Below are 23459 nucleotides of genomic sequence, written 5' to 3' on the forward strand. Positions count from 1 at the left end.
TATCCTTCAAGGAGTCAAATGCTGCCCTCCTCCATCCTATTGAGCCTTTGCTTCTGCCACCTGGGTTGCTCCTCATGTAAATCGCCATGCTCTTTGTAATTCCATACAGTATAATTCTTTCTCTAGTTATATCCCTATACTACAGAAGTTCTTAATCTTTTCAGAATGTGAACTACTGTATGATTTGATGAACACACTCCTCAAAGTACACTCCTTTGGTCACTACCTCACTGTAAAGAGTGTTTTCTGTATCCAGAGGCAACTGTAATATGCATCTACCTATCACAGCACCAATAACGGACAACAGTGTCATACATTTCAGTAGCCATATTTGGTAAATCACTGTAATCTCTTTCATGTATTTATTTTCATCAAAAAAAATTAATTAACACAATGCTCAGCCCTGGCAACCAAGATGCACATAAATTACAGACCTTGACCTCATAATCCATGGGAGCAAAAACACATATAAACATATAACTTTTACTTCCATTAGACCATAAGCATCTCAGAAACAGGGACCAGTGCATCATTCATCTTTGTAACCCCTACAAATATCTATTATTTTGAATTGATGTAAAATATGAAAGATGCATGAAAAAACTGATGGGTTCAGCTTGCCATGCAACAGATGGTTTGAATCAAAGGTGGCTCAACATATAAAACTTCAAGTCCTCATCTGAAAACTACATACACATTCCTTCCAGAATGACTTGGGTCCCAAGTTTAGCCTATAGTAAGCACAGAGTACCATCTCTGATGAAAATTCCATGATCATCACTGCTAAATTCAGTGCCTGCCCTGGACATCACCCAGCTACAGGCAGACTGTCCCACAGAGGGGCATTCACTCTTAGATGACTCCACAGCTCCAAGAGTTATGTCCTGTAATGTGTCGTACTTACAACCAAGATTTTCGTTACCATGCTTAGCAAATCAAAATGAGTGCTCATTCTTCCCCTATGCAGGGTATGCTGCCCTAAAAACCAAAGGTCTGGTACATTTCTTTATCCAGTGATGACTCTATAAACTCTAGGTCCAGCCAGCTCTGCTTGCCAATGAAAGCAAAGACAGGAGGGATTTCCAGCAGGATAGCTGACCCATAAAATAATACAGTTAGCCAATACTGATCTCTCCACCTTTTTCATTTCACTTCCCACCTCTGGACATGGCAAAGAAAGAAACCTGAAGGAGCCCTTTGTTTTTATCCCTTTGTTTCAGATTGCTTTTATTAGTCGAGCATCAAGTAGCAAGAGAAGTAGAGAAAAAGCATATTCCTTTTTTTAATGTTTATTTATTTATTTTGAGAGAGAAAAAGAGAGTGCAAGCGCTGGAGGGGCAGAGAGAGAGAGAGAGAGAGAGAGAGAGAGAGAGAGAATCCCAAGCAGGCTCCACGCTGTCAGCACAGAGCCCAACATGGGGCTCAATCTCACAAACCTCAAGATCATTACCTGAGCCGAGATCAAGAGTCTGACGCTTAACCAACTGAGCCACCCAGGCGCCCCAAGAAAAAGCATATTCTTAAAGGAAAGTACAGGGAGAAAAGATTACCCTTCCACGTATCAAACTTAGGTGACTTGTTTTAGAAATACTAATTCAGTACCTACTAAGTGCCAGGCAATATTTTCTATGTCAGGGATATAAGAATGATGACACAGCCAAAAATCCCAGCCATCACAAACCTTATATTCTAGTGGAAAAGAGAGACAACAAAGAAGAGAAGAATACACATTACTATGTTAAATAATAACTGCTAAGCAGAAAAAAAAAATTAAAGCAGAGTATGAGGATATAAAGCGTTTGGAAGAGGCATTGAAATTTTGAAAAGGGTAGTCAGGAAAGACTAGCTAAGGATATGACCATAAGAAAATTATGGATTTAGTTATGTGTATCTTTAGAAGAATAACATTTCAGGCAGATGGAAGGCATATCATAATTCCATAGTAATAGACAAATCAACAATAGCAACAGAACAAAAAAACCCAGAAATGGACCTACACTTATGAAGAAACTTGGTATAGGACACGTCCACTCTATGACTCAGAGAAAAGATGGATGATTCTAAATGGTCCTGTGACCACTGGCTATCTATATGGGGGAAATATATTTCTTACCTCTCGCTATACACAAAAATCAATTCCAGATGGTTAAATGACTTACATGTGAAAGGAAAAACTTTAAGAATTTAGAGCAAATATATGGATGGTCTTAATATAGCAAAGAATTTCTTAAATAAGATATTATGAAAAAGCACAAGCCATTCTGGAGATGGACAGCGGTGATGGTTGCACAACAATGTGAATGAACTTAATGCCACTGAACTGTACACTAAAAATTGGTTAAAATGGTAAGTTTTGCACCACAATTTTCTTAAAAAGCACAAACCTAAAAGGGGAACATTGATAATTTCAGCCACATTAAAATTAAGAACTTAGGTTTAAGAAACACATAAAGATATATTTTTTTAAATCACCCACAAATTGGGAAAAGAAACTTGTCAGATATGATTAACACAGGATTAGTATCAGAATACACTCAATAGAAAAAAGATAAAAACACAATAGAAAAGAGGGGGAAGAACAACCCTGAACAGGTATTTCACAACAGAAGAAACATAAATGATCAATAAACATACAAAAATATGTTCAACCACATTAGGAATTGGGGAAGTGCAAGTTAAAACCACAGTGAAGTAATAATCTATATCCACTAGATGGGAAAACATTTTAAATCTGAAAATATCGAGTATTAACAAGGAACTCCTACTGTAGGTAGGAGTATTAATTGGTGCAACTACTTTAAGATTTTAAAAAATTTTTTTTAATGTTTATTTATTTTTGAGAGAGAGAGAGAGAGAGCGCAAGTGGGGTTAGGGCAGAGAGAGAGAGATGGACACAGAGAATCTGAAACAGACTCCAGGCTCTGAGCTGTCAGCACAGAGCCCAACAGGGGGCTTGAACTTGGGATTGGTGAGATCATGACCTGAGCCAAATTCGGATGCTTAAGCAACTGAGCCACCTAGGGGCCCCTTTTTAAGATTTTTTTTTAAGTTTATTTATTTATTGAGAGACAGCACAAGTGGGGGAGGGGCAGAGAGAGAGAGGAAGAGGGAGAGAGAATCCCATGCAGGCTCTGCACCACCAAGGCAGAGCCTGACATAGGGCTCAAACCCAGAAACGTGAGATCGTGACCTGAGGTGAAACCAAGAGTCAGATGCTTAACCGACTAAGCCACACAGGTGCCCGTAATGCAACTACTTTTAAAAACAATTTGGCATCATCTGGTAAATCTAACCCTTTGTCTCAGTATATATAATAATTCTACTCTAAGTGTATTCTCTAGAGAGATTTTCATGCATAGACATCAAAAACCCTTAACAAGAATGTTCATAACAACATTAAGATATTAAAACACTGAAAACTATCCATCATCAGGAAAACAGGTGAATAAATTGTAGTCAATTCACAGAATGGAATAAAACAAACAAAGATAGCAGAAATGAATGAACTACATGTTTGCAACAACGTGGATGGAGCTAGAGAGTATAATGCTAAGTGAAATAAGCCAATCAAAGAAAGACAATACCACATGATTTCACTCATATGCAAAACTGAAGAAACGAAACGAAGAAAAAAAAGGCAAACCAAGAAACAGTCTCTTAACTATGGAGAACAAACTGATGGTTACCCAGAGGGAAGGCTGGGGGATGGGTGAAATAGGTGAAGGAGATTAAGAGCACACTTAGCATGATGAGTACTGAGTAATGTATGGAAGTGTTGAATCACTATACTGTATACCTAAAACTAATATAACACTTTATGCTAAATACACTGGAATTAAAATTAAAAATTAAAGAAAGAAACATTAACACCAACTGAAAGAAATGAATGAACTACAATTAAAGTAAATACATCAACATGGGCGAATCTCAGAAATATGTTGAAGAAAAAGCAAGTCTAAGGAATATATATCTATGTACTAGATCTCTTCCATTCCACCCCTCACCCTACACTCCCGCCCTCTCCCATACTCTCTGATCCTGACTGGCATGGACCATATATCTTCCTGTGCCTTCTGCGTTCTGCTTCCAGAACTTTTTTTTTTTTTTTAAGATTTATCTTTAAGTCATCTCTATGCCCAACATGGGGCTCGAACTCAGAACTCTGAGATCAAGACTTGTATGCTTCACCAACTGAGCCAGCCAGGTGCCCCTGCTTTCATAGCTTCAAAAGTTACTTTGGGAGCCCCAACAGGAGATGGGAAGGAGAGAAGAAAGTGAGATCAAAGAATTGATTCTGCTAGCTGCTTCCCTGCAGAGCTGCCTGTGTTCTCAACCTGTCCTTGCTCTCTCAAGGTGACCCTCACCCTGGGTCTGGAACAGCTCCCATCTCTACTTTTCAGGTCCACACACACTAAAACATCAACTTCAATTAAGCCCTACTTGGTTAGACTATCCCTTATGGTTCCCTACTCCCACATCTTTGTAAATAGTCTCTGCAAATTCTGGCCTTCAATTAGGCTATTTTGAGTGTGCCATCTGTCTCTTGTTGAATACAATTCAGCCTTTATATAAAAACTAAAAAAAATGGGGCACCTGGGTGGCTCAGTCGGTTAAGCGGCCGACTTCGGCTCAGGTCATGATCTCGCGGTCCGTGAGTTCGAGCCCCGCGTCGGGCTCTGTGCTGACAGCTCAGAGCCTAGAGCCTGTTTTGGATTCTGTGTCTCCCTCTCTCTGACCCTCCCCCATTCATGCTCTGTCTCTCTCTGTCTCAAAAATAAATAAACGTTAAAAAAAAAATTTTTTTTAAATGGAATAATACATTGCTCAGGGATACATACTGCAAGTGGAAAATTATCAAGAAAGCAGAGAGTGGGGCGCCTGGCTGGTTCAGTTGGAAGAGCATGAGACTCTTGATCTCAGGGTCATGAGTCAGAGCCCCACATTAGATGTAAAGATTACTTAAATAAGTTTTTAAAAACTAAAAAAGAAAAAACCCAAGAGAGTGATTCATACAAAATTCAAGATAGTGGTTAACTAAGTGGGGGAAAGGGGAGGATGCACTGTGTGGGTACATGGACTTTGAAGGTTCTGGTCCTGTTCTAGTGATTATGCTCAATCAGGGGAACATGAATGTTCTTTTTATTATTCTTCTTTACTCCTATTTCCTCCCCCCTCCAACCTACATCTCATCCCCACTTCATATCCCTCCAAAACTCTTATGCCTTCTCCTTTCTCTCCCTATTAGACCCAAGACAGAGCTGACATTGTAATAGGGACTGAGTGTTCCAAGCATGGACTCATGGAGACTCAGTGTGAAGTCCCCAGCCACTTCCATCCATTCTCCTGGGACCAGGAGCTCATTCTTATGATACAGGTCCTCTTCCTTGTCTTCCTCATCTCTGAACCTCTCAGGTGTCAAGATCCATGTCTTTTTTCTTGAGAGTCACCACCTTCCCCTAAATTCTCACCTCCACTTGCCGGTGTCATTCACCCCTTGCTGTAATGACCTGGTAGAGGGAGGGAGTTGCCTGAGCCTCCCATGAAGTTTGTCCCACTTGGGGCTTTTCATCAGCCCAGATACCTGGAAGTTGGATGCACTAGGCTGGCCCTCTCACTTGGGATAACACAGTATGGAGCTCATCTCAGAATCCTGAATCTGGGACTGGGGCTGAAGAAGGAGACATGGGATAGGAACTATGTGGGGTTTAACCCAATACCTCTGCTTTGAGTTTATCCATATGGTGTATGAGCGTGTGTAGGGGTGAATGAAGGGTGTGAAATGAATTTCATGAAAACATCCAGTAAAATTATCCACTCTTGCTGCTGTTTATAAATACAGAAGACTAATAATGAATACAGAAAAAGTCTGACCTTGGTTTAGCCATGGGGAAATAATTTCAGATACCAGTATTTATAAGCACTACTTATCATTTCTGGATAATTATCCTAACAATAACTTGAGGCATTTCATTACTCTGCATCAGATTACATTTGGGGCAGAATTTATTTTATTACAGTCTTAATTATTTATGCCAGCTCAGGATATCCAAAGAGTATAAGAAATTCCTATTTTGAGTAAGCACACAACCCAATTTGGTCCCTAACAACTTAGTAGAATGTCCCTTATTGTTCTTTCCCTATTTAAATTTCAGCTGACTGGAATCCACTGAACTAGACCCATCTACTTAGAACCATCTTATTTGTGTTTAAAGGAATTTAGAGAAAGGGAACATAAGAATTTAAGTAATCAAAAAACTATCCTCAAGTACAAATTCACTTTATGCTCTATAATTGATGGCATTTTTCAATAATGTACTGTCCATATAACCTGCTAAAATAAATTAGTGAGTTCACATGAATTCAACTGGATCTTGGCAACATCAGTTTTTCTTTGCAGTGACACCACCCCAAATATTTGAATTTGTAATATGAGACCAGTTATGAGCTCCTTTACACCATGAGCTCCTGTAGATCAAGCCAACTATCTCATTCACTCCTGCCTCTGCCACAGTTCCTGGCATAGCTGTCTGCTGAACTGAATTGAACTCTTCTGTATTTATCCTTAATTCCAGATGGGTCCTCTTACGCTTTATGATGTAATCCTTCACAGAAGATGTGTTTTCACTCTAGATTTTGGCTTTCCCACTAAAATTCCTGATGAAAATATTTTCTCTCAGTTGGCTGAGTTTTGGAAACTGAAGTAGGTGTAAATACGATCCCATTATGATGCCAAGATTTCATTCCAACTTGACTAACTGACTGATCATCATATCCAAAAGTTAACATTCTCAGCTAGATAATGATTTTAACATTCTAGAAAATGGAAATAAAAAAGTAAAAAAATAAATCTACTCTGACTAATCTAAACACTCCAGCATCGATGTTCAGGGTTATCCAAAGCATGGAGAGAAAGGACATTCCTACCACATGTGGAATCCCATCATCTGCATTTTCTTCTCTTGGAACAGTAAAACATAATCTGTCAGCCGAGGGCTCATGTGGTTAAAAACTTCATCCGTCTAGAAGGAACATGTTTTTTGCCTACGAAGTTAAATATTTTAGGATCAGTGGCCCAGAAGCAATGCAGTATGTACTTGGGACTCCACCCTAGGTGGGCTTCATACCTGCTGCTCTCTGTCCAGACCCCTCTACCCCAGGCAATGGGCTCCCAACTCAAATGTCCGGTCTCTTTCACAGGGACAGTCTTCTTCCCTTCCAATTCAATACCGCCCCCTCCCCCCAACCCACACAAATACCCCGCCACACAGGCAACTCTTAGAACCAAGGTCAGTCTTCCTCAGAGTATATTTATGAAGGAATGAGGTTGTTTTGTGCTTTTTCCAGTGGAGTGATAGGAACAGCTGTTTTCTTGGAAACTCTGTGTAATGACCTTTATTGTGGGAATTTTCTATGTAGAGTTAATGTGAGCATTTTTAGAGTTTGCTATGTAGAGTTAATCCAAGCATTTTTATATTATAAAAACATAATATTATTAACTCCAGACTTTTCCAATTAGATCTGTTTCCTAATAATAATGCTATTGGCATTTGTGGAGCACATTATAGTTTTCCTTTTTTTCTAATTTTTTTTTAATTTTTTTAAAGTTTATTTATTTTTGAGAGAGACAGAGAGAATGCGAGTGGGTTAGGGGCAGAAAGAGAGGGAGACACAGAAGCAGAAGCAGGCTCCAGGCTCTGAGCTGTCAGTACAGAGCCTGATGCGGGGCTCGAACTCATGAGCTGTGAGATCATGACCTGAGCTGAAGTCAGACGCTCAACCGACTGAGCCACCCAGGTGCCCCACACATCATAGTTTTCAAAGCACTTTTATTTGTATGATCTAACCCAGGATTTCTCAAATCAGTTGAATCTCTGGGGTTCCTTCATTCAACATAATTTCCATTTTTCCCTCCAATCTTCTATGATAAGCTTGAAAAGTTTAATAAAAAGCATATCCTGTGTCATCTGGAAGACGGTGTTATTTCCAAATGGTGCTATATGACTTCAGTGCCAGCCACTGCATATGACACCAATCCCACTGGTGTCATACGATCGTCTGAAATGACATGGTTTGATTTGCCGTGCGTTGCTAAACATGTCTATCTGCCTTTAGATTAACAAGTTCTAAAGTCAAAATGTCAATCATCATGCTGCATTGCCATTGTTCTTAATTCGGATTTTTTTCAACAGTTATACAGATAGAAGGAGCTTCTATTTTGCAGTCATAATTTGCATAATTTTCAATTGCAAGACATTCTCAAGAGTAAGACTTTGGTTTCTTAAAATATTTAATAGTCAACGTTTGATTTGATATTGTGAAAACAAACCAGAGTAGAAAATAAAGTACTATTGAAAACACAATAGAGGTGAACTTAAACATGAAAAGGATTCATTGGAATCAAATAAGGTAAATGATGCTTTTGTTCACTAAACAAAGATTTCACAGCAGTTGGAATAGAATTTGTGGTAGGACAGCTGGATTTTCAGAGCGTTTATAATTCAAAAGATATTTAGAGGTTACAAAGAGCCTGCTCAGCCCATTCAGCCAGTGCTCAATTGGTATTGCAAGTAAAAATGTTGCTCCGATTCTGCCTTTGAATGTACCAACTTGCAACAATGTACAAGCATTATATATAAAAGTTAATATATATTTAAGGGTGTTCAGTCAGTGGCATTTTCAATTTTTTTTCTCTTGTGTTTTATAGTGAACAATTAACTTGATTGTTGCTCCAATCAATTGTAGTGGTTAAAAACAAACCCATTGTTTAAAATAAAATAATAAATAACCAACTATGGTAATGACAGTGATTCAGATGATGAGTTACTATGTTCAAAATAAAAAATATCAAGTAAAACAGTGACTGAATTTTCCATTATTAACCTTAAAATATGCTTTTTAATTTCAGCAAACATCCAACAAATTAAATACTGTCAAGTGGAATTGTATTAGCTTGCGTGGCTCAGTCAGTTAAGCATCTGACTTCGGCTCAGGTCATGATCTCATGGTTCACAAGTTTGAGCCCTGCATCAGGCTCTGTGCTGACAGCTCAGAGCCTGGAGTCTGCTTCAGGTTCTCGATCTCCCTCTCTCTTCTCCTTCCCAATTCACACTCTCTCTCTCTCAAGAATAAAATAAAATAATGGGGCACCTGGGTGGCTCAGTCGGTTGAGCGTCTGACTTCGGCTCAGGTCGTGATCTCACAGTCTGTGGGTTCAAGCCCCGCATCAGGCTCTGTGCTGACTGCTTGCTCAGAGCCTGGAGCCTGCTTCGGATTCTGTCTCCTTCTCTCTCTGCCCCTCCCCCAGTCACGCTTTGTCTCACTCTGTTTCTCAAAAATAAATAAAATGTAAAAAAAAAAAAAAAAATTAAAAAAAAAGTATAAAATAAAATAAAATAAAATAAAATAAAGGAATTGTATCAGCTTTACAATTCTGAGCTTAATATATAAATGTACTTAGGTTTCATGTGGATTTCTTAGCTACATACACATAAATATTATGACGAAAATTACAATGACATCAAAATGATATGTGTCAACTCTAGGAATCCTTGATAATTTTCTTCCCCTTAAAGACTTCTTTACATTACTCAAATTTGAGAAATACTAGTCTAATCATGAAATAGATTAACAGTAAACTTTTTGATTTATAATGCTACTCAGGATAAATGCTACCCACAGTTACTTAAAACAATTTTTGACAAATTTAGAAATTTAAAATCAATTTAAATTTAAAAAATTTTTAATTTAAAAAATCAATTATTACTTTCTGTTTCAATAATTATTTTATTTGAGTTGAAAACAATGGACTTTTATGATGGAATCAATTCCAGAAGGCACTGGTTTAGGGATAGAAGAACTAGCCCTTTGGAGTATTTATTTTGTGGGAGATAAACAGTGTTGTTATTAAAAAGCACTCTTCCAAATGCCTCATGGTTATTTATAACATCCATTAACCCTAATGGAGTTACAAAATGTTAAGGAAGAAAAATGTGTTTTAGTAGTTGTGTCTTTGAGAGATAAAGATAATACTTTCATTGCTAAGGTATTTTATATATTTACCTCTTAGTTGTATGTGCATAACCAAGCAACAATTTTCATATCTCTGTTGGACACATAATTTTTAATGAACTATTTAAAATTCAACAGCTTCCTTAAAATCAATTAAACACATGGAAAAGTGCTAGAAAAAAAAATTGAAAGCCAAAAACATTTGCTTACAATTCAATGATGTACTTAATGGAGCACTTAAAGATTCAAGAGTTAAATAACCTGGATTGAAACTAGATGGATAGATAGGTAGATAGATAGATAAGATATAGAAAGAATAATGAAAATTATTTATATAAAATAAAAAATATATTAAATAAAAAGAAATATATTCTACTTTTACATATATTCAAATGGAATTCTGTTTTTAAAAAAAACTAAATAACTAAAGTATTTAGCAGATATTCATGTTTAAGTGAGTTTTTTTTCCTAAAGAAGTTTGTATTCTCATCATAAAAGGTGCAGGTAAGGCCATGTTTCATATTTGATGTTTCAAATTTGGAAATGAAATCAGTTCAAATTTGGAAGCAAGAATCTTGTGACCCCTAAGGATTGGGACTGAAAGTCCTATCTTAAGTTTTGAACTTCTAGCCATAACTGGGATTGTGTTCTGAAGTATCTGTACTTAGGTGGGTACAATGGAAAAGACAAAGGAAAATAGAACCAGAGTTGCATCAGGATTCAGTCTTAACTCATTCCTCACCTCAACACGCATATAATCAACAATCCACAAAATCTTTTTGTGAACTCCTTCTTGGTAGTGCCCATGTGCAGGAAATCAGGTTCTGACTGTCAGGCTTTCTCCACTTTATTCTTAAGATTAATCATTTCATCATCAGGTATGAGGTTTCTAGGGCTACTTCTCCCATTCTTAAGACTACCATGCCTGACAATAATCTGCATTCAGGGCCAACACGAATCTCACTTCAGGCAGCAGCCTTTAATGGAAGAGGAAGGAAGGTAGTAAAACTTAGAAAAGGGATCTTATCCACACCAGGAACTGCAGCCACGGCTATCCTGTGCTTAGGGTAGTCAGATATTACTTTTGTTTCCTTGCTACAAAGACCTTTCTGCAAAAAAAGACCTAAAATATCAGGTGTTTGAAACTACCTATTTTTCTGAAATCAGCTTCTCTCACACCAACATTAATAGTAAAATGGCAAAGATAACCAGTAACCCTCCTTCTCACCTTTTGATAAGAAGGACATCCTTTATTTTTTTTAATTTTTTAAGTTTATTTATTTATTTATTTTGAGAGAGAGAGAGAGAGCAAGCAGGGGAGGGACAGAGAGAAAGGAAGAGAGAGAATCCCAAGCAGGTTCCATGCTGTCAGCATGGAGTCCAACACAGGGCTCAAGCTCATGAACAGCAGGCTCATGACCTGTGTTGAAACCAAGAGTCAGACACTTCACCAACCAAGCCACCCAGGTGCCCCAAGAGGGACATCCTTTAAATCAAGATACTTTAATAAAGATTACTACCTTGCACAAGTTGAGGCAGAGATCAACCAGTAAAATTTATCTGTGTTGCAGCTGTTTCCCCCAGAGCAAATTTAGAAAGAAACTTTGCATCTCAGCATGATGATAGGACTATTGTGTCTAAAGGCAGAACCAGAACTATGCTAGTAGGGAAAATAGCAATACATGTTTAAATCAAGATTTATCCAGAAAAATTAATGTCTTTGAGGAATGTACTCATTTATTGTCAACCAATTAAGAAACCAACAACCTCATTATTCTTACCAGAGGGAAGATTGAACTCTTAAGTAGAAGATATACATGAACCCACACTCAAGGGACTACCCAGTCACCAGACCCAAAACACACACACACACACACACACACACACACACACACACACACACACGACAGAACAGCAATGTACAGCCAGTTTAAACACACCCACCTCATCCACCTAGATCTGAAGCCCAGAGAGTCATTCTGATCTAAATCTTCTCTTATACACAGGGACTGAAATTTCCCCAGGGAAGCTGAGGTTATTGCACCAAGATACATGAAGTATACCTGAGGTACATGTGGGAGTAAGGGGAGCACAGGGTGCTGGTGCAAATGTAAGCCACATCCAAAGTGAAGGAAGTATATGCAGGACTTGCCTCCTAATACAAGTTGGCTAAAACTTTAACACTTGTCCCTCCTCTACTGTAAAGTGCTTTTTCAAAAAATGTCTATTTATTTTGAGAGAGAGACATAGAGGTAGAGAGAGAGCATGAGCAGGGAAAATGGAGGGAGAGAGGGACACAGAGAATTCTAAGCAGGTTCTGCACTGTCAGCCCAGAGCCCATTGCCAGGCTCAATTTCACTTTGTCAGATCATGACCTGAGCCGAAACCAAGAGTCGGACATTTAACTAACTGAGCCACCCAGGTGCCCCTCTACAGTCCTTTTGAAATCAACCCTAACCCTTCACTAAAGGATTTCCTATATATAGATTTCACATATAGAAGACATGAATGGACACTTCTCTAAAGAAGACATCCAGATGGCCAACAGACACATGAAGAGATGCTCAACATCACTCATCATCAGGGAAGTACAAACCAAGACTTCAATGAGGTATCACCTCATTCAGTCAGAATAGCTAAAATTAACAACACAAGAAACAATGAGTGTCAGCGAGGATGCAGAGAAAGGGGAACCCTCTTACACTGTTGATGGGAATGCAAACTGATGCAGCCACTGTAGAAAACAGTATGGAGGTTCCTCAAAAAGTTAAAAATAGAACTACCCTACAATCCAGCAATTGCACTACTAGGTATTTACCCGAAGGACACAAAAATACTAATTCATAGGGATACATGAACCCCAATGTTTATACTGGCATTATCAAATAGCCAAATTACGGAAAGAGCCCAAATGTCCATCGAGTGATTAATACATAAAGATGTGGTAAATATATACAATGGAATATTACTTAGTCATCAAAAAGAATGAAATCTTGTCAATTGCAATGACATGGATGGAGCTAGAGTATAATGCTAAGCAAAGTAAGTCAGAGAAAGACAAATACCATATGATTTTACTCATTTATGGAAATTAAGAAACAAAACAAATGAATAAAGGGGGGAAACACAGAGGCAAACCAAGAAACAGTCTTAACTACAGAGAACTGATGGTTCCCAGAGGGGAGGTAGGTGGCAGGATAGGTTAAATAGGTGATGGGGATTAAGGAATGCATTCCTTGTGATAAGCACTGGGTGTTGAGAATGTTGAATCACTAAATTCTACACCTGAAACTAATATTACACTGTATGTTAACTAACTAGAATTTAAATAAACACTTAAAAAAAGAAAGAGAATTGGCAAGTGACAAATGGGGCATGGGAGAATAGGAGAGAGGAGGCAGGGGGGAGAATGTGGAATCAAAATGATTCAGATTTTGGTGTTGTTTTTTTTTTTTTTTTTACTATACGTATGTTTTATTCCAAAATGCATTTTCTGTACATGATGTTAGGCTTGACTGTCATCTTACACAACTGAAAATAACAATAGCATTCACAATTTTTGTTGTTTAAAAAAATCAAATGCCTCTCAGAATCTGGAGGGAGAGAATGAAGGGGAATCCACTCCTTTACACAAAAGCCCAATTTTCTAGCTGTTAAAATTTTGCTCTCCGGGGTGACATTTAACCCCTCTCACATCTGACTCTAGCCCCGCTTTCCAGGGTCAACTCCCCATATGCCCTGCATGAACCAGCATTCCTAAACCAAGTGTACATGTCCATTCCTCGTTTCTTCAGTGTTGTCATTCTGTTAGCATGGGGTACCATTCTGCAAACTGGTATTTTTTTTATGATGTTTAAATTTTTTAAATTTTCAGTTTGAAATAACTGGCTTACAAAACAGTATAAAATAGCACCAAAAATTACCTATTGACCTTCCCTTCATCAGCTGACCCCAAAGACATTGTCCCACTGATGTCTTTCTGTGTCATCCAGGATTCCACAATACATTTAGCTGCCATGTTTCCTTAGTCTCCTTTATATGGGACGGTTTCTGAGCCTTCCTTTGTCCTTCACGTCCTTGATACTGTTGAAGAATGCTAGCCAGCTATTCTGTCGACTGCCCAAGTTTCCTCATGATGAAATTCAAATTATGGAATTTTGGCAGGAGTGTGTCTTTCCAGGGGAAGATGTTGTGCCCATTCCTCCATTCTTCCCACCCAGACTTAGAGATTATTTTAATCTTGGTCTTGGGGAGGAAGGTTTTACTCTCATGTCGGGGAACCAACGAATAGAGGACAGATGTGTGGGGAGAAGATGATGCACTCAGTTTTGCAAATGAGGTGCCTTAAGGTGCCTGTGCACCTGTTCACATGGAGCTAAACATCAGGACTTGGGCAATTAGGATTTGCCACTCAGAAGATATTTTAAGCAGTTCTTCTGTCAGTGCCTGGAAATGTTGTATTTTCTTCTAGCCCCTCCCTGCACTTTCTTTTTCTTTCTCTAAAATCAGTCAGTTCATTAAGAGCAAAGCTAAAGACTATAATTCTAACTCATTAAATCACAATATGCTATCAATCAAGTATAAAACTGGCCTTTTCTCATGCCAAATATTTCCTTTGGCAGAAGAGAGATTTAGGATTCTTTTTTTTTTAAATAAGATTAGTGCAGACTAATTCACTCCAAAATAAAATAGTGGTCTGGTGCTGGTTAAACCTCTAGGCATCGGATCAGATATTCCCTATCTGAATAGTTATTGTTATAAAATCCAATTCTTGCTGATAAAAGATTATCTTGCTTCAGAATATAGATGTATTTGATATGTAGAAGTAATTATTGGCACCAAAAATGTTGGCAGCATTTCCTCTCACCAGCTGGCGGAGAAAAAAAACAACAACTCTTAAATAGACAACTTATGAGTAAAGTAAAACTGGAATTCTGCTAATTTTTTAAAACAAAAAATGAAGATACCTTTTTTTCTGATTATGAGATATATCTTTATTGTGAAGATCAGTATAAAATATGACAAAGTAAAAAAATTCTAACACTCTACCACTTAGAAATAATTACTGTTATTTTTTTTGTATTTCCCTCCATGTATTTTTTTTAAGTTTACTTATTTATTTTGAGGGCAGGGAGGGGCAGAGAGAGAGGTAGAGAGAGAATCCCAAGTAGGCTCTGTGCTAACAGCACAGAGCCCAACATGGGGCTCAATCTCACAACCATGAGATCATGACCTGAGTTGAGATCAAGAGTCGGATAACCAACTGAGCCACCCAGGCGCCCCTCCCTCTATGTATTTTTAACTGTCTTTTTTTTTTTTTTTCCAAGTAATCTCTACACCCAGCATGGGATTCAAATTTACAACCCTGAGACCAAAAGCTCCATGCTCTACCAACTGAACAAGCCAGGCACCCCCCTCCATGTGTTTTTAATGGATATACATAAATAATTAAAGTTTATTTTATGTGTATGCATGTATATATACATTTATATATGCTTATATATAAATTTATATATATATAAATGTGATAATTCTCTATAAACTTTTTGAGTCTGCAATTTTTTTTAACTTTTTTTTTTTAATGCTTATTTTTGAGAGAGAGAGGGAGATGGAGACAGAGCCTGAACAGCGGAGGGGCAGACAGAGAGGGAGACACAGAATCTGAAGCAGGCTCCAGGCTCTGAGCTATCCAGCACAGAGACTGATGTGAGGTTCGAACTCACGAACCGTGAGATCATGACCTGAGCCGAAGTGATATGCTTAACTGACTAAACCTCTCAGGCACCCCTAGTTTGCAACTTTTTAATTTTCTTTTGGAGAGAGACAGAGAAAAAGTGTGCGAGCAAGGGAGAGGGGCAGAGGGAGAAAGAGAGAGAATCCCAAGCAGGCTGCACACTCAGTGCAAATCCTGACGTGGGGCTCGACTCCACAACACTCAGATCATAACCTGAGCCAAAATCAAGAGTCTGAACACCCAACCAAATGAGCCACCCAAGTACCCCGAGTCTGCAATGTTTTACTAATGATAACTTATTTGTACTCAATCTTTGTTTTGTGCTGTTTACTTATGGAAGATGGAGATCGAGTGGATGATTGGTGATGGACAGAGGGACTTATTTTTACTCTCCATATGTGATACCATTTCAGCCAGGCACACCAAAACTGTGTGCATATATTACATGGGCAATGAAAAACAGACAAAAACTATTTAAAATCAGAATATAGACTCATCTTTGACTTTTAACAACACACACTTAAACCATCTGATTACTAGCTTTTCGAGCTGTACAGCATCCAAACATATCTGCCAAAAGTTAAAGTCGAAGACTAAACTTGGCAATATTGCTTGCAGTGAAGTGCAGCTGGTTTATCTTATCTGACCTCTGAACATTTAAGGAAAATAAATTTACCCGCAGGCTTCTCAATGGCCATTAGCTGAAATATTCTCCTAAATAGAACTTTTTACTTTTGGGTTCAACTCTCTTCATCTTCAGACTTTTCTTCCTTCAGAGAAAGTTTGTCCCTTGCCCCTCTTATCTTCATTAAACAAATTCCATGGTTCTTCTTAAGCCGGGCCATTCATGGGGAAGGCAACCCCATGATTTGTTGTCTGGGGACGCCTGGATGGCTCAGTCAGTAGAGCATGTGACTCTTGATCTCAGGGTTGTGAGTTCAAGCCCCATGTTCGGTGTAGAGATTACTAGAAAAAATAAATAAACTTTAAAATAAAAAAAGAAAAGAAGGCATATAGTTTTATGTATAGATCCACAAATTACTAGGCCTTGGAGAAGAGAAGGGGCATTTCCAACAGAGGTAACAATAAAAAGACATGGTCAAATTGTCAATCATTCAGTATGAGTGGTACTCAGAGTACATATAGGACCATATCATAAAAGAAAAATCTGATACTGAAATCTGTATATAAAGAAAAATGTGCTGAGACTATTCAATAAGAATCAACTTTGGGGCCCCTGGCTGGCCCACTCAGAAGAGCGTGCAACTCTTAATCACAGAGTCATGAGTTCAAGCCCCACATTGGGCATAAAGCCTACTTAAAAACAAAATAGAACAAAACAAAAAGAATCAACAATGAGTGGACTAGAATAACAGCACTGCCAGTAAAGGGAAAGAAAGAAAGCAAAACAAATATTTAGTGATGATAAAATGGGTTGAGAGTATTAGAAAAGAGACTTCCAAATATATATGCCTGAGAGAATGCTGGTAAGTGCAGAAATATGGAGGAACATTGGGAAAGCCAGTTTATACTTCAGATAAAGAAAATTTATTAGTAAAAAAAAAAAAAAGTCTATTAGGTTACTTGGGATGCCATAACATAGTACCACAGACTCAGGTTGGGGGCATAAACAACAGAAATCTATATCCTCACAGTTCTGCAGGCAAATAGTCCAAAATCAAGGTGTTGCCTGTGTTGGTTTCTTCTGAGGCCTCTCCTTGGCGTGTGGATGACCACCTTCTCCCTATGTCTTCATACAGTCTTCCCTCTGTCCCTGTCCACATCCCAATCTTCTCTTCTTATAAGGACAACGAGCAAAGGAGATTATGGCCCACCCATTGGACCTCATTTTACCTTAATCACTTCTTTAAAGACCGTATTTCCAAATACAGTCTCATTCTGAGTCACTGGAAGTTAGGACTTCAATATTTGAATTTTGGAGGGACACATTTCAGCTCATCACAGGAAGAGACTGGCTGGGTGCGGGGGGGAGTGGGCATTTTAATTTTAGCCTTTTGTAATTTGCAATGAAATTAGATTATTGGAGTAGAACTATGTAGGAAACAGTTGGAGATAAGCACCAAAATGTGCATACTAAAAGCAGACAAAACTGAAAGACTATGACTTCTCTGAGGGAAAGAGTATAGAAATAATGTTTAAATGAAAAAAAATCTATTTACCATGTAATAGCAAGATAGCATGGTGAGCACTGTGCAGTCTGCAAAACTGAAGAAGATACTGTCTTACTCTCAAAAATGTGCAGAAAACGAGAAACACACAGATCACATGCACACACACACACACACACACACACACACACACGAATGGCATAACCTGAAGATGGTCCTAAGATAGGACAAATAAGTATCAAGTGTGATTTTTTTAATGTTTATTTTTGAGGAGGAAGAGGGAGAGAGAGAGGGAGACAGAGGATCCAAACAAGGCTCTGAGCTAATAGCAGAGAGCCCAACACGGGGCTCAAACTCACCCACCACGAGATCATAACCTTAGCTGAAGTCAGACACATAACTGACTGAGCCACCCAGGCACCCCTCACGAGTGCTTTTTAAAGGAAGAAAGCACTTCCGATAATGAAAAGGAACAAGCAGAGGGTCTAGGAATGAGGCTTGGGGTAATTTCTCCTATCATTAGTGGTGGCTTTTGCCAGTACTTGATGTTTCCCTCAGATGATCTATGAGGATCGAGGGACTTAACTGAGTACTTTAGAACCGAGCACAAATCATTCAGTATTGGCTTTGAGCAATGCCAGTAAATGTTGGATCAGACTCGGGGTTTAAACTGGTCTAGATCACGCAGAAACTCAGCTTTAATACTCTTTTAAAACATAAGGAGAAGCATCTGCCAACCACTTGTAACTATCTTAGGGAGTGAGGACTCCTCTGGAAGTACTGCCCAAAGCTGCTGCCATAGGTAAGTTAAGCCGTAAGGTCCTGAGAGTCCCATCTGCCCAGGACCACATCCTGACTCAAGATTCTCTGCTTTCTTTGACCCAGAATTCCCACTTCTCCGGGTCATTGCGCTGTAACTCAGTAGCCCCCTGCTTCAGGCTGGGAATGTCCACTGACTTAGAACACTGCGGGTCAGTTTTCCAGGTTAGTTAGTGGAAATAGGATAGAAGTAAGTATATTCTGACAGAGATGAGACAGAGAAAGTAAATTGTTAACATGAGGGAAAGCTAGGTCGCAGACACCCAGGAACTATATCTTGCACTGTCTTTGGAACTCTTCTATAAATCTAAAATAATTGCAAATTTTAATATTTGTTAACAAAAAGAATATAGAGTAGGGAAATGTCTAGGAGGTGATGTTAGTGGAAAAAAGCAAAATATAGTCTTATACATAAAATGGTCACAAACATCTAAAAAGTTATATACCAGATATACCAATATATTGGCCAGGGTTATCTGTGTGGTGGAGTTAAAGGTTGATTTTAAGTTTTCACTTTATGCCCTTCTATAACCTCCAAATTTTTTTCAGTGAGAATTTTTCAATTTCATAAGAAAAAATACAAAGATTAAAGAAACAATATAAAGAAATGTTTATACCTTTTTGAGAGAGAGAGAAAAAAAAACACAAGTGGGGGAGGGGCAGAAAGAGAGGTGGAGAGAGGATCTGAAGTGGGCTCCGTGCCAACAGCAGAGAGCCCAATGTGGGGCTTGAACTCACAAACTGTGAGATCATGATCTGAGCCAAAATGGAACGCTTAACCGACTGAGCTGCCCATGTGCCCCCCAACCCCCTTTCAAATACTCACCGTCTTACTTAAGATTCCTCAATGTCTCTGTGGAGTGTTGAGGGGGCTGTCTAGACTTCTCAGCATGGTAGGCGAGGGGCATGATATCTGGGCTCTGCCCTTCTCTGCAGCCTCACCTCTTGCCCTCCTCCCTTCTAATCATTCTGAACCACTTACAGGCCTCCAGCCTACCTGGTCCATGTAGGCTGTTCTCAATGTGGACGGCCCTTTCCCCAAATCTTCCCCTGTTTAAGGGCTACTCTCTCAGAACTCCGCTCAGGACATGCTTGCCTCCACTCAATCCATACTGCCATAGTATCATATTTTGCCTACTTTTAGCGTGTACCATACATTAATCCCTCTCAGTCACTTGTCTGTCGGAACTCTCTTATTTTCCACTTCAGAGCCTAGCACAGTGCTGGCACAGAGTAGGGCCTCAAACATGTTTTGAATGACACTAATCCCATTCACTACTTTATGTTCCCTCTAGCCCACCCCAACCTACCTTCCCCTAAACCTCTATATGCAAAGAGGAACTTGTCTCAATCTAGTCATACAGCTCTCCACAAAGAGGGTGGCTGTACCAGCCTGGCGTGGACTGATCCAGCAGCGCTGAATTCCTGAATTCTCCCCAGGGCACTGCAGTTACTGACCCAAAAGAGTTCAAAATGACCCAAAAGAGTTCAAAAGACAGCAACTTCTTAAGGTATTTCCCTACAGTTTAAAAGCAATCTACCCCATGCGGGAATTGAAAAGGGGTGAACCAGGGATTCCCTTCTCCTCCCAGACCTAGGGGATGCAGTTTCCAGAAGTTTAAAAAGAGAGAGAGACCAGTAAAGTAAGCAGTAAAATTTTCCAGCTTTAATGTGTGGCTTCCCCCATCTAAAATCTTTACAAGCTCAAGTGCCTCTTAAGACAGGACTTGGAAACACGATTTTAAATCATCTTGGAAGCCAAACCTCTAGTAACATGCCCTCAGTGAGTTGGGCTTAGGTTTCACAAACCACCATTTCACCCCTCTGGGTAGAACAAACACTCTAAGCAGTCACAACCTACTGTCTTTAATGGATGCTTCAGGCCATGCTCCTGGTGCCCAGCACAGTGCCTGGCAAGTAGTAAGCACAAAACACCATTACTGAGTGAATACAGAGTCTTTGGTTTTTTGTTTTTTGTTTCTTATTTGCTTCATTGTGTCGATATAATGATCACTCGAGAAGGAGGAAAATATTCCATAGAGTTCCAGAGCAATGTTGATGGAAGAGGTCTCCTCATCTGTATCTTGGTGCCCCCTCCCCACCTGCGGGACACCCTTTCCCACCTCCTTCATGGGTCCCTTCCAGCTGAAGCTGCTCCCTCATCCGCAGCTCTTTTCCCTACAATCCTCTTCACAACTCGGAAAAGCATGAAGAAGAAAACAATAACAAAGACACCTTACATCCATATGTAGAATTCTATTATGTCTCTCAGGATGTCAGATATTTATATGTTTTTGTCAACAAGACATTTGGGGGATGTAGTTCTTGCCAAAACATTATATTACAAATTAAATGATAAAGAATTTATTTGTAAAATATCTTTTCATACAATAGCTTGCTATGCAAAATAACAAAAGTGTATTGAGGCAATGAAATGAATTTCTAACAATGACATACCGGTGCTGAGAGAGCAGACAAAAGGGTAAGGGGACAGGTTTTGGAGAACAGACTCTTCCCAGCGTCCTAGAGCATAGAGCTGGACCTTAGGTACCGGCTGCCCAGGCAGAATCTTTCACTCATGCTAATGACCTGAACCGGGCTTTGAATTCCCGTCACGGTCCTCCAAGATCACCAAATCTATTTCCAAGCAGAAGCAAACTCCCAACACTCCCCACCACTTTGTTGCCAAGGTAGCTTGGGTATTCCTCCCACACACGGAGCTGCAAATGTCTCAGTGGATATAGAGCTCTCCCCAGGAGAACATGAGCTCCTTGAAGGCAAGGATTCATTCCGTATCCCCAGAATCCCACAGAGTCTGCCATCTGTGAAGCGTTCAGTACATATTTGTAGAATGAATAAACCCCTCTCTTTCCCTGGGTGCCTTGCTGGGACATTCACACACAAACAAGTTGGACACAGAAAGAATCTGCCTTCCAGACACCTCGGGTCCATGAAGGCAGATTTTTTCGTGGTTTTGTCCACTGCTGTGCCCTGGAACAGTGCAGAGTACATACAGTTAACAAATATATGTTGAATAAATGAATTAATGGATCTGCTTCATTGGAAAGGGTGCCTTTCTGTCCTTTCTATATCATCTGATTTTCCTAGCAGTCACACACACTGACCTCAGATTCATCCTCTCAGTGTTCCCTCTTTTTGCACTAAGTCTCTGTGGTGGTGACCTCTTTTTTCTTTTTTAAGTTTTACTTAAAACTTAAGTTTTAAGTTTTTTTAAGTTCTACACCCAACATAGGGCTCGAACTCACAACCTCGAGCTCAAGAGTCACATGCTCTTCTGACTGAGCCAGCCAGGTGTCCCTGTGGTGATAACCTCTTGACTAAAATCACATACCTCCTGGAACTCACTGGCCTGCAAGTTCCCATTCCTGATCCCTTGAGTTGTCTTCTCCTTCTTCCTCTTCCTCTCCTGTCTCCTTTCTTTTCGTTCCCCTCTTCCTCCTCATCCTCTTCTTCACCTCCCGTTCTTCTCTTAATTATTTGAGACAAGCAAAAAAGTATAATGTCATCATGATTGTGCCTCTACCGCCATTCAGCTCACAAAAAGATATTACAGTTAAAATTGAAGTCCCTATATATGTGTCCCCACCCATGCTCTTCCCTTCTTAAAAGTAACTACTATGCTTTGCTTTACTACATATGTCTATATATATGTATATATACAGTGTGGTTTGACAGTTTTTAACTTTTTATTCATTATACCATATTCAGGTACACCACTGCTACTTGCTTGTTTTCACTTGGAAACATGGAGCCCTCGTTCCTTCTTTATCACTGCTGTGTTATATAGTATTCCATGGTATAAATATATCACCGTTGGTTAATGCATTTTACGACTAATGTGAGGTTTTCAATTTTTGCTATTATGACAACTGCTGCTTTGGACATTTTTGTTACCTTTTAGGCAAGAGTGAAGGGGCGGGGTACATTTGGCCTTTGGGGATAAAGTCCAATTTGCTTTTTCATGAGAACTCCAGCAGAGGTAGCCACCTCAGACCCAGGAACTGAGTAGCTCAGGAGTAGGAGCTATGTTGTGTTGGCAGTGAATTAAAATTACCATCTGTCCAAAATCTGACTTTGTAATAGCACCAACATGTCCTCTTATAAGATATTCCTCTAGCTATCAGCAGCCCAAGAGTAGACTGCAGAAAACAATATCTGGATTTATCCAGAACAAGGTATGGGGGTGGGGGTGGGGGTGGGGGGACTATTTTTTTTTAAGTAGGCTTCACACCCAGCATACAGCCCAACGCAGGACTTGAACTCATGACCCTGAGACCAAGACCTGAGTTGAGATCAAGAGTTGGAGACCTAACTGACTGAGCCACCCAGGTGGCCTGGGTGGGGTACCTGGGTGGCTCCATTGGCAGAGCATGGGACTCCTGATCTCAGGGTCATGAGTTCCAGTCCCACATTAGGGGTAGAGATGAAAGAAAAAGAAAGAAAGAAAGAAAGAAAGAAAGAAAGAAAGAAAGAAAGAAAGAAAGAAAGAAAGAAAGAAAGAAAGAAAGAAAGAAAGAAAGAAAGAAAGAGGGAGGGAGGAAGGAAGGAAGAGAGAGAGAGAGAAAGAGAGAAAGAATTGTGCCTTAGGTAGTCTGAAACCATCCAATTGTAACAGCATCTACTTTTAACTCTAGCCTTGCTTCCAGGCACCTGAGTGGCTCAACTGGCTCAGGTCATGATCTCTCACAGTTTGTGAGTTTGAACTCCGCATAGTGCTCTGGGCTGACAGCTCAGAGCCTGGAGCCCTC

General features: G+C 39.4%; 1 long non-coding RNA gene across 1 annotated transcript in view; it reads right to left on the minus strand.

Moving 5' to 3' along the window:
* Positions 1 to 21728: 21728 nt before the first annotated feature.
* The window catches only part of LOC109271793 (uncharacterized), a 32106-nt gene continuing 30375 nt past the window's right edge, over positions 21729 to 23459 (minus strand). Inside the window, exon 3 of the long non-coding RNA XR_002082112.1 lies at positions 21729 to 22179. This is a non-coding gene — a long non-coding RNA (uncharacterized LOC109271793). The remainder of the gene's footprint in view (positions 22180 to 23459) is intronic.

Source organism: Panthera pardus, unplaced genomic scaffold (assembly GCF_024362965.1).
Source record: "Panthera pardus isolate Hobbes unplaced genomic scaffold, ASM2436296v1 HiC_scaffold_17, whole genome shotgun sequence".
NCBI lineage: Eukaryota > Metazoa > Chordata > Mammalia > Carnivora > Felidae > Panthera > Panthera pardus.